Source organism: Rana temporaria, chromosome 7 (genome assembly GCF_905171775.1).
Source record: "Rana temporaria chromosome 7, aRanTem1.1, whole genome shotgun sequence".
In the NCBI taxonomy this organism is placed as follows: domain Eukaryota; kingdom Metazoa; phylum Chordata; class Amphibia; order Anura; family Ranidae; genus Rana; species Rana temporaria.
Genome location: NC_053495.1, coordinates 144,258,280 through 144,272,437, shown reverse-complemented (window position 1 = coordinate 144,272,437; position 14,158 = coordinate 144,258,280).

Genomic DNA, 14,158 nt, shown 5'->3' with positions numbered 1-14,158 from the left:
GGGAACGACGGCCATACTTAACATTAGCTACCCCTATAGCAGGGGTAGCTATCCGCCGGAAAAAGCCAAACGCAAACGACGTTAAAAAAAAGCGGCGGGCGGGCGTACTTGAATCGGCGGTTCTCCTCATTTGCATATCCGACGCGTGAAAAAAAGCGACACCTAGCGGCCGGCGGTAGATTGCAGCCTAAGATTCGACTGGTGTAAGTCACTTACACCAGTCGGATCTAAGGGAGATTTATGCGGAATATGATTCTATGAATCAGCCTCATAGATCCGACCGGCTGGACTCAGAGGTACGACGGCGGATCAGGAGATCCGCCGTCGTATCTCTTTGATGAATCTGCCCCCATCCTTGCAAGTATGATTCTCTTGAAGAGCATCATTATTAGAAAGGTTCACTTTAACAAGGCAATTAAGTCTAATGGATTTAAAGGAAGCACCCAAGAACAAAAAAAAATATATCATTTTGATGCTTACCGATCTTTAGATGTGATCGCTGCATTTGTTTTTATTTATCAGGCCAAGAACATTTACAACAAATACAGAAAATGACTGTTCATCTTTCAAAAAACTTCTGTGAGCTGAGCTATAAGCCTAAAACAATGTTATCTTTCTTCTGTAAACTACTAATCTTCCAACCCCCTGGGTAATAGAAATGAACAAAAGTAAGCATCGCTGTAATCCAGTCTGGGTGGCAAATACAGTGAAGGAGTAAGGAGAAAGGAGGGTTTGGGATTTTATATGGAGGCATGTGCCTCCATCCCTAATTGCTGAGATATATGGGAGAGGGCTTTGGGACTTATACATGCAGCCAGGGAGGCATAACGGCATGAATGTGTCTGGTGGGTAATTGTGAGTTGTGACCATATATATTGCATAGTAACATAATACATACAAAAATGTAAAACAAGTAGAATTTATTCCATACATAATACATAAAAACTATGTAGCATAATAGCATAGAAACATATTGGTTCACAATGATATCATCATATAAAACACCAAACTCATTATTGCGTGTCTCCGCAACAATCTTGGTAACAATCTTAAGATGTAAACGAACGGGGCATCTAATAGCTTGATGCGTTTCGTGGCTAACGTCCACTCTTCAGGAACAGATGCAGGATGCCGGATAGGCGTCTATAAAAATGTTAAAAATCAAATATTTAATCGGGTATGTCTATAAGAGTTGTATGTCTATATGTTTTATATAAAGTCCCCATTTTTTGAATGTTAAAAAAACCCCACAAAGAACCCAATTTTTTTGTAAAATACTGTATAAACGATGATGTTAGCTGAGTAAATAGATACCAAACATGCCCTTTTTTTAAATGTGCACGCCCGCGCAATGGCGACATAGATTTACAGAGGAGGTCTAGTGCTAGAATTACTGCCCCAGATCTGACATTCATGGTGATGCCTCACATGTGCACATTCACTTATGCATGCGAGGGGGGGGGGGGGACTTTTTTTATTATTATTATTACTGTATCAGTTTTTTATTTATATTTTACGATGTTGCTTTATTTGTTTATGTTTTTATTTTTTAACCACTTTTATTGCTGTCACTAGGAATGTAAACATCATCCTGTGACAGGCACTCTTTATGGAGAGATCTGGAAGAGACCCCAAATCCCTCCTCTGCCCTTAAAAGCATTCAAAACACTAAGATCTGTGTTTTCAAATTATTTAGATTTTTTAAATGGTGCTGTTGACATTTGGGTAAACTGCAAATGATGTTAGGTCATAGCTTCTGGGTTACCATAGCCTAGAGCTGATCAAGGCCGATTCCGCTTTGTTTGGGTCTCCGACCAGCCATGGAAGCGCTGGCTGGTTGCTCGGGTCTCCTGGTAGGATGGAAGAGCCCAAGAAAGCCATTGAAGCCGACGGGGAGTGAAGAGGCGTCCCCTCCCGATGCTTGTAAAAGCAATCCAATGACCACCGGCTCTAAAAAATGGTTACAGGATTATGCCAGCTGCAGGCATCATCTGGTTATAATCACATGAAGTTTGGGGCGTTCCTGGTCCGGAAGTGGATAAACAAGTTTGCACTTGTTATACAATTAAACAAAGTTCATAGCAGAGCCCTTTATGCTTCTTCTTTGGCTAAGCCAGTGAGCTTGGGAAGTATTTTACAGTGGGCTCAGCCCCACTGGGGAAGAAGAGTAAATGTAATTGTAGCCACCCTGCCATAAGCAGGTATGTCTATTCAAATTGAATGGTACTAAGCTGCAGTCAGCTTAGTTGAATTGATAGTTTAGCTTTCTCAGGTTTTACCTAAGCTCTGGTTAATGTGTGTGTCCTTCTGCTTCCAACAGGTGGCACTGCTGCCTCTGATAATAGTATGAGAACTACATTAATCAGGGTTATGAATATTCGGGATTCTTAATATTTATTTTTTCCTGGCCAACCAGTAGGACTTTCCTTGCTTGTGCTTGCTGGGAGAGGGTATAAATATTCAGGGTGTGACCTTGAAAAGTCAGTCTATTCTACCTGGGTCTCCTGCCAATTGGAGGGGTATGTTTTCTGCTAAGACCTCCTAGGCCTGCTGCCTGAGAGGGTGACCATGTGGCTGGGAAAAGCCCTGGATTTGAGGCCTAGCCTGTGGAGCCTGGGGATTGAGAAGCTATGGAGAACCTGCAGATGTCTTGAGGGACCAGTAAGGTTTAGATGTGGAGCTTGAACCTTACTGATGTATGGATTTGTCTCCCCTGGGTTCTTACAGCTAATTTAACAAGTACCTTGCAGTCAGGAGCTACAAATGCAGAAAGCAGGGTCTTTTTCAAGGTTCTCTGTCTATGAAGTCTGTGAGTATTTTTTATCCCTTTTTGTGGAGTTTGCTAACTCACAGCTGTCCTGTGCCCTTACCCTGGAGATTGACTGTGAGCAATAAACTAATTTTTGTTATTCCTTAAAGTGACTTGCTCCCATCTGTTTACATCCCACTATCGCCTAAGTAATTTACACCCTGAGGTGAGAAGTCAGCCCACCCTGTCTCTGGTGGTACCACCATGCCTCCAGGGGTTGGGGATGTGCAACATGATTACTTGTGCAAACCTGATCAGCTCAGGAGCAGATTCCGGACTGGAGAAAGGAGTCACCCGCTTGGCAGTGAGAATGAACTCCCCATGGTACATGTGCAGGGTGACCCAGGCTACTGTGTGACATAGATCCCCGGTGTTCGGTTGGACTCCCAGGTGTATAGGGTTGATTTGGACTGTGATTAAGGGGATGTGGTAAGTTGTCTCCAATCAACATCCATGCATGTGTTGCAAAGAAGTAAGTCTGCTCGGGCTTGGGTAGTGTATACTACAGAGTAAACCATGGAAAGTACAGTTTGTAGGTGGATCTTCAGCTGCATGTTTAGCCACATCAAGAAAAGCTGGGCAGTTTGCTTACAAGTAGTTAAGGCCTGGTTCAGGATATTTCAGCTCTGCAGCAGCCCACTCATTTGAATGGGATGTTGTGCCTGCGTTTCATGCAAGATAAAGGTTCCTGTGCCATTTTTAAAATGCAGCAGCAGGGAAATCGTATGGTGCGATTTCCTAGGCAGTTTCGACACCTGCAAACGCGATGGGTTTTTAAATGCATGGGGGTGGTATTGAGAATGAATGGTAGGCCTCGCAAAATTTTAAAGAGAAACGCGTTTTGGCTGCTTTTGCTTGTGGGTAAAGGGAACAGGTGTGATTCATGCACATGAAACCACCAGCTATAGTGTGAATCCTGCCTTACAGAGAAAAGATAATATTGTTTTGCTTTTTGTTCAGCTTAAGAGAAGTGACAAGGATGGTGCATTCCTGGCAGGATCAACAGGTATTTTACTGTACTTGCTGAAATGTTCTTAGCCTGAGAAATTTAAAATAATGCAGCCACCACATCTAAAGACTGGTAAGCTGCAATATTTTTTCAGCTAGTGATTCCCTTCACTGTAAAAGTAATCCTAGCGGCTATAAAGCCCCTGGATTAATTTTACAGGCGGCGGAAGAGCTCACTAAGTCTCACTAAGTTTGCTGCACTGCTAATAATTAGACATGTGCACAGAAAATGTTTTCGTTTTTTTTTTTGTTCTGTTTCGTATCGTTCCGTAGGTTCGTTTCCGTTCGTTTTTCGTAAGACGCCCGTTTTCCTGTTCGTTCCCGTTCGTTTTTCGTACGACGAGATTTTTTCGTATTCCGATCGTTTCGTATTTTCATTACCGTTTTATTTTCGTACATGCGGGATGGTTCGTTATTCTGTTTAATTCATGTTCGTTACTTGTTAGACAATAATTTTCGTGAATTTTCGTCAATGATTTGCATTCTGTGTTTTGGATTCCTTTTTCTGTTTGTGTTTTCGGTCGTGTGTTCGTGTGACATCTATGACAATTTGTTGTGGATGTCATGTGGGCATGCGACTGAAGATACGAACAGAAAAAGGATTTTCGTCATTTTGTACTTTCGTAAATATATCGCGGGATTCGCAGGAAATTTCAACACGCGGCTCATCCATATTAACGATTGTTAAGCCCCATACACTTGGTCAGACTTTTTTAACAACAAACATAAAAACGATAGTTTTCCGTTCGTTCTCAGAAAATGTGTTTGTTTTTAAACTCCATCAGAAAACCATTTTTGGGTTCAAAAGTCTGGCCAACTGATCTCCCTTCAGATGAAAATCCACAGAAAAGTTTATTTGGCTTTACTGTACTACTCAGCACAAAAGAGAAGCTGCTTTACTAACTACACGCACTGCCCATTCAAAAAAACGAAAATTACATCTGTGGCAAGGGATTTGCATTCTGTGTTTTGGGTCCTTTTTCTTTTGGTGTTTTCGGTCGTGTGTTCGTGTGACATCTGTGGCAAAAGATTTGCATTCTGTTGAATCCAAAATACGAACAGAAAAAAGGAATTCAAAATACAGGGTGCGGGTCTTTTGTTGTGGATGTCGTGTGAGCATGCGACTGGGGATGCGGACAGGGAAAGGATTCAAACAAAATGCAGAGTGCGGGTCTTTTGTTGTGGATGTCATATGAGCATACGACTGAGGGTGCGAACAGAGAAGGGATTCCAACAAGATACAGAGTGCAAATCTTTTGTTGTGGATGTTGTGTGAACATACGGCTGAGGATACGAGCAGAGAGGGAATTCAAACAGGATACAGAATACAAATCTTTTGTTGTGGATGTCGTGTGAACATACGGCTGAGGATACGAGCAGAGAGGGGATTCAAACAGGATACAGAATACAAATCTTTTGTTGTAGGTGTCATGTGGACATGCGGCTGAGGATACGAGCAGAGAGGGGATTCAAACAGGATACAGAATGCAAATCTTTTGTTATAGATGTCATTTTTGTTCTTTTGCCGTTTTCGTTTTGTCGTATTTTCGTCAGATCGTTCGTTCGTATTTGCGGTTGTTCGTTATGCAGCTCATTCGTAATCCCGTCGTTTTCGTATTTTGGTGCTTTAATTTTTTCGTATGTACACATTATTCTGTGGGTACGAAAATTAACATTTTCGTACGAAAATTAACATTTTCGTACGAAAATAACATTCGTACGAACGGGAATGCACATACTGTATCTACTAATAATTAATTGCATGCAAATTTGACCTTTGGAATATTGGGGTCCAATATTTTGGTGAGGGCTTGAGAATGTATTTTGGTGGAGGTCACTGAGCTAAGAAGAGCACATCTTTTAAAGACAAGTTATTTTTATATTAAGTGCTGCATTTTCTTTATGCTAAAAGATAAAGGACTTTATATATTTCTTTCTGCTTTCACATTTGTATTGGTTTAGAGCTATAATACAGCGGGCTTTGCATGTGTTGTTTTTTTGTTATGACCTAATTAACTGGCAGTTTACAACTGTGACAGTACGATATGCCAAGCCCTAATTGTCTCCTGTATTAGAGCCCTGTAAGTGTCTGCTACAATGTGACATTGATTGAATTGGTCATCGAGGAAGCCAGACGGATGTTTTATAAACCTCTGACTGTTGACTTTCCAAAGCCAGTGTCATACCAACCATTACAAAAATATACACATTTTATACCCTAAAATAGATCGGTACAGAGATAGGATTGCAGGGTTCAGAGTACTGTATATAAAAACTTGTTTTCTTTCTAGTTTTTCTTGTTCCATAAAAAAGATCTTATCTTTGAAAGCTAAATATAGCATGTTTCCTGCTATGTAGTAGAAAGAAAGTGGTATCTACAGTAAAGTATTCCTTTTGTAAACATTCATTTTCTAATTTTGTAGAAGCTGTAGATAATTATGTATGTGTGTATATGTACACAAATTCAAAAAAAGTGTTAAATCAGACGTATGAGACCACTAATTCTTTGTGAACTTTTACTATGCAGGTGTACGGTGGGTTGTACATACCTCCTGCGGCTAGTCTCTCAATACCATAAATTGTAGAGAAATAACAAATATACTTTTATTCTCTTGTCGTTGGACAAGAAATAACACCTGTGTTTTTATGCACTACTGTTCGTTGGCAAGATTATCACCTTTTTTAATTAAATCCTTGCATTTTCCTACAAATATAAAGCATGCACAGAATAAAGTATTTTTCCCGGAGTGTCCAATAAAAATGAAAAATATGCTTTGAGTTTAAAGCTGAACTACACTGCATCTGAGCACCACAAACCAAACATGCTATTTAGTTCATTTTTTAATATTCAAAGCAAACTCTCCTACCCATCCATGTCTCCATGCTTTATTTTTACAGAGAAATCACTTTGATAAACACCCCCTAGCAGTTCTAGCCACCGCCATCTTTGATAAGGGCAGGTGATTCATGTAGCATTTACTTCCTGGAATACATCTGCCCTTAGCTCAGACATGCAGGTGTTTCATCAGATTAGGCGACCCGTCAGATTTTGAAACGGAAGTGACGTTTCGTCGCTGCCATCTTGCTGCACCCCGCACTCACCCACAGTAAGGATAGAGTGGGAAGGGGGCAAGCGGACATCTTGTTACACCCACCGTAGTTTTGCATTTTACACTTATTTTTAACTGTAAACTGAGGTTATATAAGGAAATACAGTACTTTGTTTGACAGTTTAGATGTTGAATTTTAAAAGCAGTGAACTCCTGTCAGATTTGCAAACCTGTGAGATCAGCAGGCCTTTGCTTTTAAAATTCAACATCTAATGCCTCATACACACGACTGATGGAAAAACTGCTATGAGAGCTTTTGGTCGGGAATCCCGGCCGTCTGTATGCTCCATTGCAGTTTTTCCAACGGGAAAACTGCCTGACAAAAAAAGAGATCAGGATGTCTTTTTTCCTGTCAGGCAAAAAATCAGAGCGGGAAATCTATCCGTCTGTATGGTTTTCCGACGGGCAGAAAACCGTGCATGCTTAGAATCAAGTATGAAACAGGAGCGCTCTTTCTGGTTAAACAAGCGTTCGTAATGGAGATAGCACATTCATCACGCTGTAACGGACTGAAAAGCACGAAGACTAAAAAGCGTGAATCGTCTCTCACCAAACTTTTACTATCATGGGGATCAGCAAAAGCAGCCAAAAGGGTGGCGCCATGGGAATAGAACTTCCTCTTGTGCATGTTGTACGTCACTGCGCTTTGGACAGGCAGACTTTTGTCTGAGCGTGTGTATGTAAGGCAGCCTGAGAGGAATTATGTTGGGGAAACCATCGGTTTTATATCCGAAGGAAAAAACGCACGTGTGTACTAGGCATAACAGTCAAATGGAGTTCTAAGTATTGTATTTCACTATATAACCTCACTTTAATGTTAAAAAAAAAGTGTAAAATGCAAGATTCCGGTGGGTGTAACAAAATGTCCACTTGCCCTCTTCCCACTCTAACCTTACTGTTACCGAAATGTCACTTCCGTTACACATTTTGTCGGGTCGCAAAATCTAATGAAACACAGGCAGGAGGGTATGCTTAGCTGGGAAAAGCCCTCCTTCCCTCTTGAAGACTCCTGGGAAGTATAACATAATTTGCCTAGGTATGGAAAGCGGGAAGTAACAGAAGAAATGTAAAAAAAATTATAAAACAAGTAAATATAATATATGTTCCTATCTATTTAGTAAAGCTATCAGCATAAGGATTACAAATAGTCAACATTGATTGAGGGAGTGAAGTTCCTTCAATACTGCAATACGTATATGTACAGTCCAATGCGGCTTTAAAGTGGTTTACTGGGGTAATGGCTAAAGCTATCAGCCATATCCCTGGTATCTTTTTCTTCAGCCGGTGGCTGGCTTTCTCATAAAAGTAGTTTTACTTTGTTTTAAGATGCGATGGATGGAGTCCATCTGGTCTTTCTTGTGGTGCTTTAAATCCGACCAGTGATTTCGGATTTGATCCTTTGTTCGGTGCACCGAATATTCTCCCTCCAATACCACGATCACCTTCTCCAGAATGAATCTTTTCAGCTGTTGGGCCTTTCATAGTTCTGCAGCTTACAGTTGTAGTCATATTTCTCCAATATCCGCACCATCTCTACCATCTCCACCTTGCTCATGGTGTTGACCTTATGTTTTTTATAAGCTCCACCACCGCGGGGCCTGCCCGTTTCTGGTGATTCCGCCATCATGTCGTCCCTCCCCAATGCCGTCTATGTCACATGCAAAATAGAGAATCTGGTCACGCCCTAGCGTCATGACGCTTTGACAGTGTAGTTTCACGCATGCACAGGGTATATCAATCCATAACGAGCGGTTGATGTAACGGCCGTAGGAACGTTCCGATAGTTGCGAGACAAACACAAGCCAAAAGGAGCCACGAAAAAAAGGTATGTTAGAAAATTAGGTCACCGGTGGTTAGTGGCATATACTGTTTAGATAGAGGCCTATATTGTGACCAGATTATGAGCTATAAGCCACCCATTATGGTTTATCTTGTGTCATGTCTTGCAGCCATCTGTTACTTGACAACAAAATGAGATCAAAGTTGAATTCCCACAAATTTGTGACGCAATTTATCGAAAAATACAGGGAGCTCATCTGTCTGTGGCAAGTAAAACATAAAGATTATTCAAATAAAAACAAGAGGGCAGCAATAGATCAACTGGTGGAATTGGCGAAGACTGTGCACCCCAGGGCTACCTTCAGTTTTATGAGGACTAAAATTGGGGGCCTCAGGTGCATGTATAACAGGGAGCAAAAGAAGATCGAGGAATCCAAATAATCGGGAGCAGCAGCAGAAGACGTTTATGTCCCCAAGCTGTGATACTTCACCAGCCTGCGATTTTTGTATGATCAAACTGTACCACGCAGATCTCTCTCCACACTACCCTCCACATCAGCCACCGATACTGAGCCTGATCCTACACAGGATGAAGAGGAGGATGAGCTCAGCTTGACCCAGGTATAGCATTGTTGAAAAGATTTAAAAAACAAAAATACAATGATGTTAATTAGATGTTATTATGGATAATAATTTTCTGCGTTAACAAAGTGAGTTGCATATCAATAGACAGTAGTGTCCAAAAAGGATTAGGACAAGAATGAGAAATGCTGGTGTCAGAATGATAGTCTTTGCTATGTTGACACATTCAAGTTTAAAAAGTCATGAGCTGAAAAGTGTTTGTGACTGATGACAAAAAAATAAAATCATGTTCCATTTTCACACACAGGAAACTTTGAGCCAAGAAGAGGCTGGGCCCAGCAGCCAGACAATAGAGTGCCAAATCCCTCCTACCAAAAGGGCAGGGAAGAGCCACAACCTGGATGAGGCCACAGCTGACTTCCTTACTTGAGCAACATCAGCCATCACAACAGCACCCGATAGTGCTGAAGGCTTTGGCTGTTTCACAGCTAGGGAGCTATGTGAGGGCATTATCATCCATCTCCTCAGCAAGGCGAGAAAAGGTGAGCTAACCCCAAAAACACATGTGTGTGATTTGGAGCACACACCTCCACCACCTCCATAACAAGCCTACCCACCCCAGCAAACCTACCCACCTCAGCAAACCTATCAACCTCAGCAAACCCTACCCACCTCAGCAAACCTACCAATCTCAGCAACCCCGCCCACCTCAGCAAACCTACCAACCTCAGCAACCCCACCCACCCCAGCAAACCTACCAACCTCAGAAACCCCACCCACCCCAGCAGCATGGTAGTCAGTGGCAAAATCAGCCCCAGGATCCCCAACAAGGCCATTGGTCTGGGAAGTTTTGGGGCTACTAATTTAGATTTTTTTTTTAATTTACCGGTAAGTACGGTTTTTCTTGGTTATACTTTAGTTCCTTTTCTGTGTATAATTTGCTCTTTTGGTTTCAGTTTGTTAATTTTGATGACAGAGAATATGTCTACTAATTTTTTTTCTTTTCTTTTTGTTCTGAATGCACAAGAAACAAAATCGCCTCAGCTGATGTGGAAAGAAGTGTGGAGAGCGATGGACGTGGTTCGGTCTGGTCTGTCAAAAATTGCAGCCTGTTGTAGTATCGCAGCCTGGGGACATATATGTCATCTTCTGCTGCTCCTGAGTCCACAACCTTCTTGTGCTCCCTATTGTATGTACTCCTCAGATTCCCAATTTTGCTCTTCACATAATTGATGTCTGCCCTGGGGTACAGAGGCTTCACCAATTCCACCAGTTGATCTATTGCTGCCTTCCTCTTGATTTTGATATGCCATTCTTGTGCTTACTATTAAAAATAAAAAAAATAATCTGATTATGTGTTTAACTTCTAATGACAGTTTGGTAGTAGGCAGGTACATTTCTAAAATTAAGAACAAGGGACACACATAGAGTTGGAGCTTTGAGCTTTAAAACCACTAGGGGATAATGGGGTTATGCTAACTTGACACAAAAATATATATATATATTTTATTGATATCACTAGAACACAAATCCTTTGTAAATACGTTTGTTATTACTCTGTCAGGATCACCAGCAAAGCTTCTTTATTATTAAGCCATTTTAAATAAGAAGAGAATGTGCGCTGCATTTTAAGATTTTATAATTTGCAGCGTCACAAATGTGATACCTCCATTATAAACGCTAGTTTTACAAGACCTAACGCTTCCGGCTGGTCCTTGCTTCCGAGCATGCGTCTTTGGAATTTGGACCTTAGTCCGATGGACTTGTGTACACACGATTGGATTAGCCGACGTAGGACATTTGTTGCCGAAAAGTTTCAGAGCATTCACATCGAACATTTGTCCGATGAAAAATCGAAAACAATTGTCCGATGGAGCATACACACGGTCGGATTGTCCGATTAAACAAGTCTGTTGGACCATTGTTGTCAAAAAGTCAGATCGTGTGTATGGGCCTTAAGGATTAAATTTAAATTAATAAAACAGTTGTGGAAGGAGATGGTCAGCAGACAAATAGCACTCAAAACATGAAGGGAGATTTTTCAAGTAGGCTTTGATGGATTGTCAAATTGTTTGTATTGCTATGACAATGCTGATCTTATAAAATGAATGCGTATGCTGTGATTATTTGAGAACTCATCTAATAAATGCTGAGTAATAAAGGCCAGTAAAATGGGTAGAGGTCCACAATTTCAGGTGTGTCAGGTTATTCTTTTTTGTGGCTGCCCTTGGCTGCTCCTCTGACGTTACGTTTCACAGCACTAAGGCTGTGTTTAGATTTTTTATTTTATTTTAAGTGATCCTTCTAAATGTTTTCAAATGCTGGTAACTATGTAGGTGATAGCAACTCTGAGATCTAGGAGGCAAGATTCAATAACAGGCACATGTACGCCACTAAATTCTGCGGATGCACCGATGCACTGAAAGAGGTACCAGGAGAGCCCTGCAGCACATTAGCGCACCTGGAAGGTTTCCGAAGGCTGGGCAGAGTCCATCAGTGCATCTGCGCATGCTCCATATAAAAGAGAGGAGACTTAAGTTTCTGTTTAAAAAGGAAGTAAACCCTCTTGTCAAAAAATAAATAAAAAAAGACCACCTGCAAGACAAAGGCATAATGAGCTAGTATGCATAGCCATGATACCCGGAGTGACTTCCAGGTATCGCTGCTCTGGCGCTGTGACTGGCTGGAGCAGCGATGACGTCACTCCCGCGCATGGGTGCGGGAGCCGCCACTAACGGCTGCAATTTTTAGCAAATATCTCCAAAATCTTTAATTATTGCACCTACTGGTAAGCCTTAATCTAGGCTTACCTGTAGGTTAAAGTGGTTGTAAAGGGTTTACAACCACTTTAAGGTCAGTATCTCTACATAAAGTTTGAGCCATTTGTACTTACAGCAGCAGCTTGTCTATCCTCCATCAGCTAATTCAGCATCCACCCCAGTGTGCATTACTTTTAATTTCATGATTATCAATGAAAACAATTTTAATGTATGGGGGTGGGCAGGGCCATCTTTAACCACTTCATTACTGGGCACTTAAACCCCCTTCGTGCCCAGACCAATTTTCAGCTTTCAGCACTGACGCATTTTGAATGACAATTGCGCGGTCATACAACACTGTACCCAAATTATATTTTTATCATTTTTTCCCCACAAATAGAGCTTTCTTTTGATGGTATTTGATCACCTCTGCGATTTTTATTTTTTGCGCTATAAACATAAAAAGACAGAAAATTTTGAAAAAAATACAATATTTTTTACTTTTTGTTATAATAATATCCCAATTTTTTTTTTAAAAAAGTAAAAATTTTCCTCGGTTTAGGCCGATACGTATTCTTCTACATATTTTTGTTTAAAAAAATTGCAATAAGCGTATATTGATTAGTTTGCGCAAAAGTTATAGCGCCTACAAAATAGGGGATAGATTTATGATTTTTTTTTATTTTTTAATAGTAATGGCAGCGATTTGCAATTTTTTTGTCAGGCCTGCAATATTGCGGCGGACGTATCGGACACTTTTGACACAATTTTGGGACCATTCACATTTATACAACGATCAGTGCTATAAAAATGCACTAATTACTGTATAAATGTGACTGGCAGTGAAGGGGTTAACACTAGGGGGTGAGGAAGGGGTTAAATGTATTCCCTGGGTGTGTTCTAACTGTGTGGGGGGAGGGGACTGACTGGGGGAGGTGACCGATGCTGTGTCCCTATGTAAAGGGACACAGATCGGTCTCCTCTCTCCCTGACAGCACGTGGAGCTCTGTGTTTACACACAGAGCTTTACGTCCCTGCTGTGTCACCGACGATCGCGGGTGTCTGGCGGACATCGCGCCCGCCAGGCACTCGCATCGACTCCCAAGCGATGCGCCGGGCACGTTGTTTCCCCGCTGCGCGCCTCCAGCGGCGCGCACGGGAAATGACAACAACAGGACGTCCAGGGACGTCCACCCGGCACTTGAGAGCCGCGCTGTGGATGTCTTTCGTCCATAGCGCGGATCCCAAGTGGTTAATATCGATTGGACCCTGGGCAAACATTTTCTTGCTGAATCTACTTATCAACTATTTATCAACTATTTGCGGGTAGTGTGGGCTCAAGGGGCAGCTGCCCATGGTCCAGTCATTGTTGTGGGGCCAAAAGCAGCTGGCCCTTTTGTCCTCTATTAAAGACAGCCCTGGGGGTGGGATGTTAAAAAAAATATTCTGCTCTAGGTGCCAGACATACTGATAGAAAGCTGCCCCCTTGTCTAGCAGGTTTGCCAAGAAAATGTAATAAAGATGATGATAATTCCAGTAAGTGAAAGAAAAAAAAATTGTTTGTAAGAATTACATTGCATGAAGCCTAAGCATTGTGTATAATAGATATATTTATTTTGTTATGTCAATGTCTACTTATCTATATATTGGGTTTTACACACTGGAATGGATGACTTGTTTGTTTGCAGAAACTCACAGGGTGTTACCAATTAAACATATGTTATGTCTGGAAATACCTGTTGGTAGGTGTGAATAAAAATAGAAGTATGTGTCATACAAGCACATTAACCATACAAAACATTTGCTAAACAGATGCACAGTTACTAACATATTATTTTATTACAGTATTTCTTTCCACTAAATTACACAATTAAGCTTCAACGTAAGTCAGTGCAAATCTTAAAAAGTAACACTAAAGATTTATAGTGAGATGACATTTTAAATTATTATTGTATTTTTTATCTCAAAGAAGGTTTTCTTGACAATTGTTATGGTCTTCTTGTGGAAATGTTTATTATTAGTGGGAATGCTCAAAGCATTTTGACTATTGTTATCCCTTTTTATATTCTTTTTATTACGTACGTTTTTTGGCTCTGTGTAACTTCTGCATA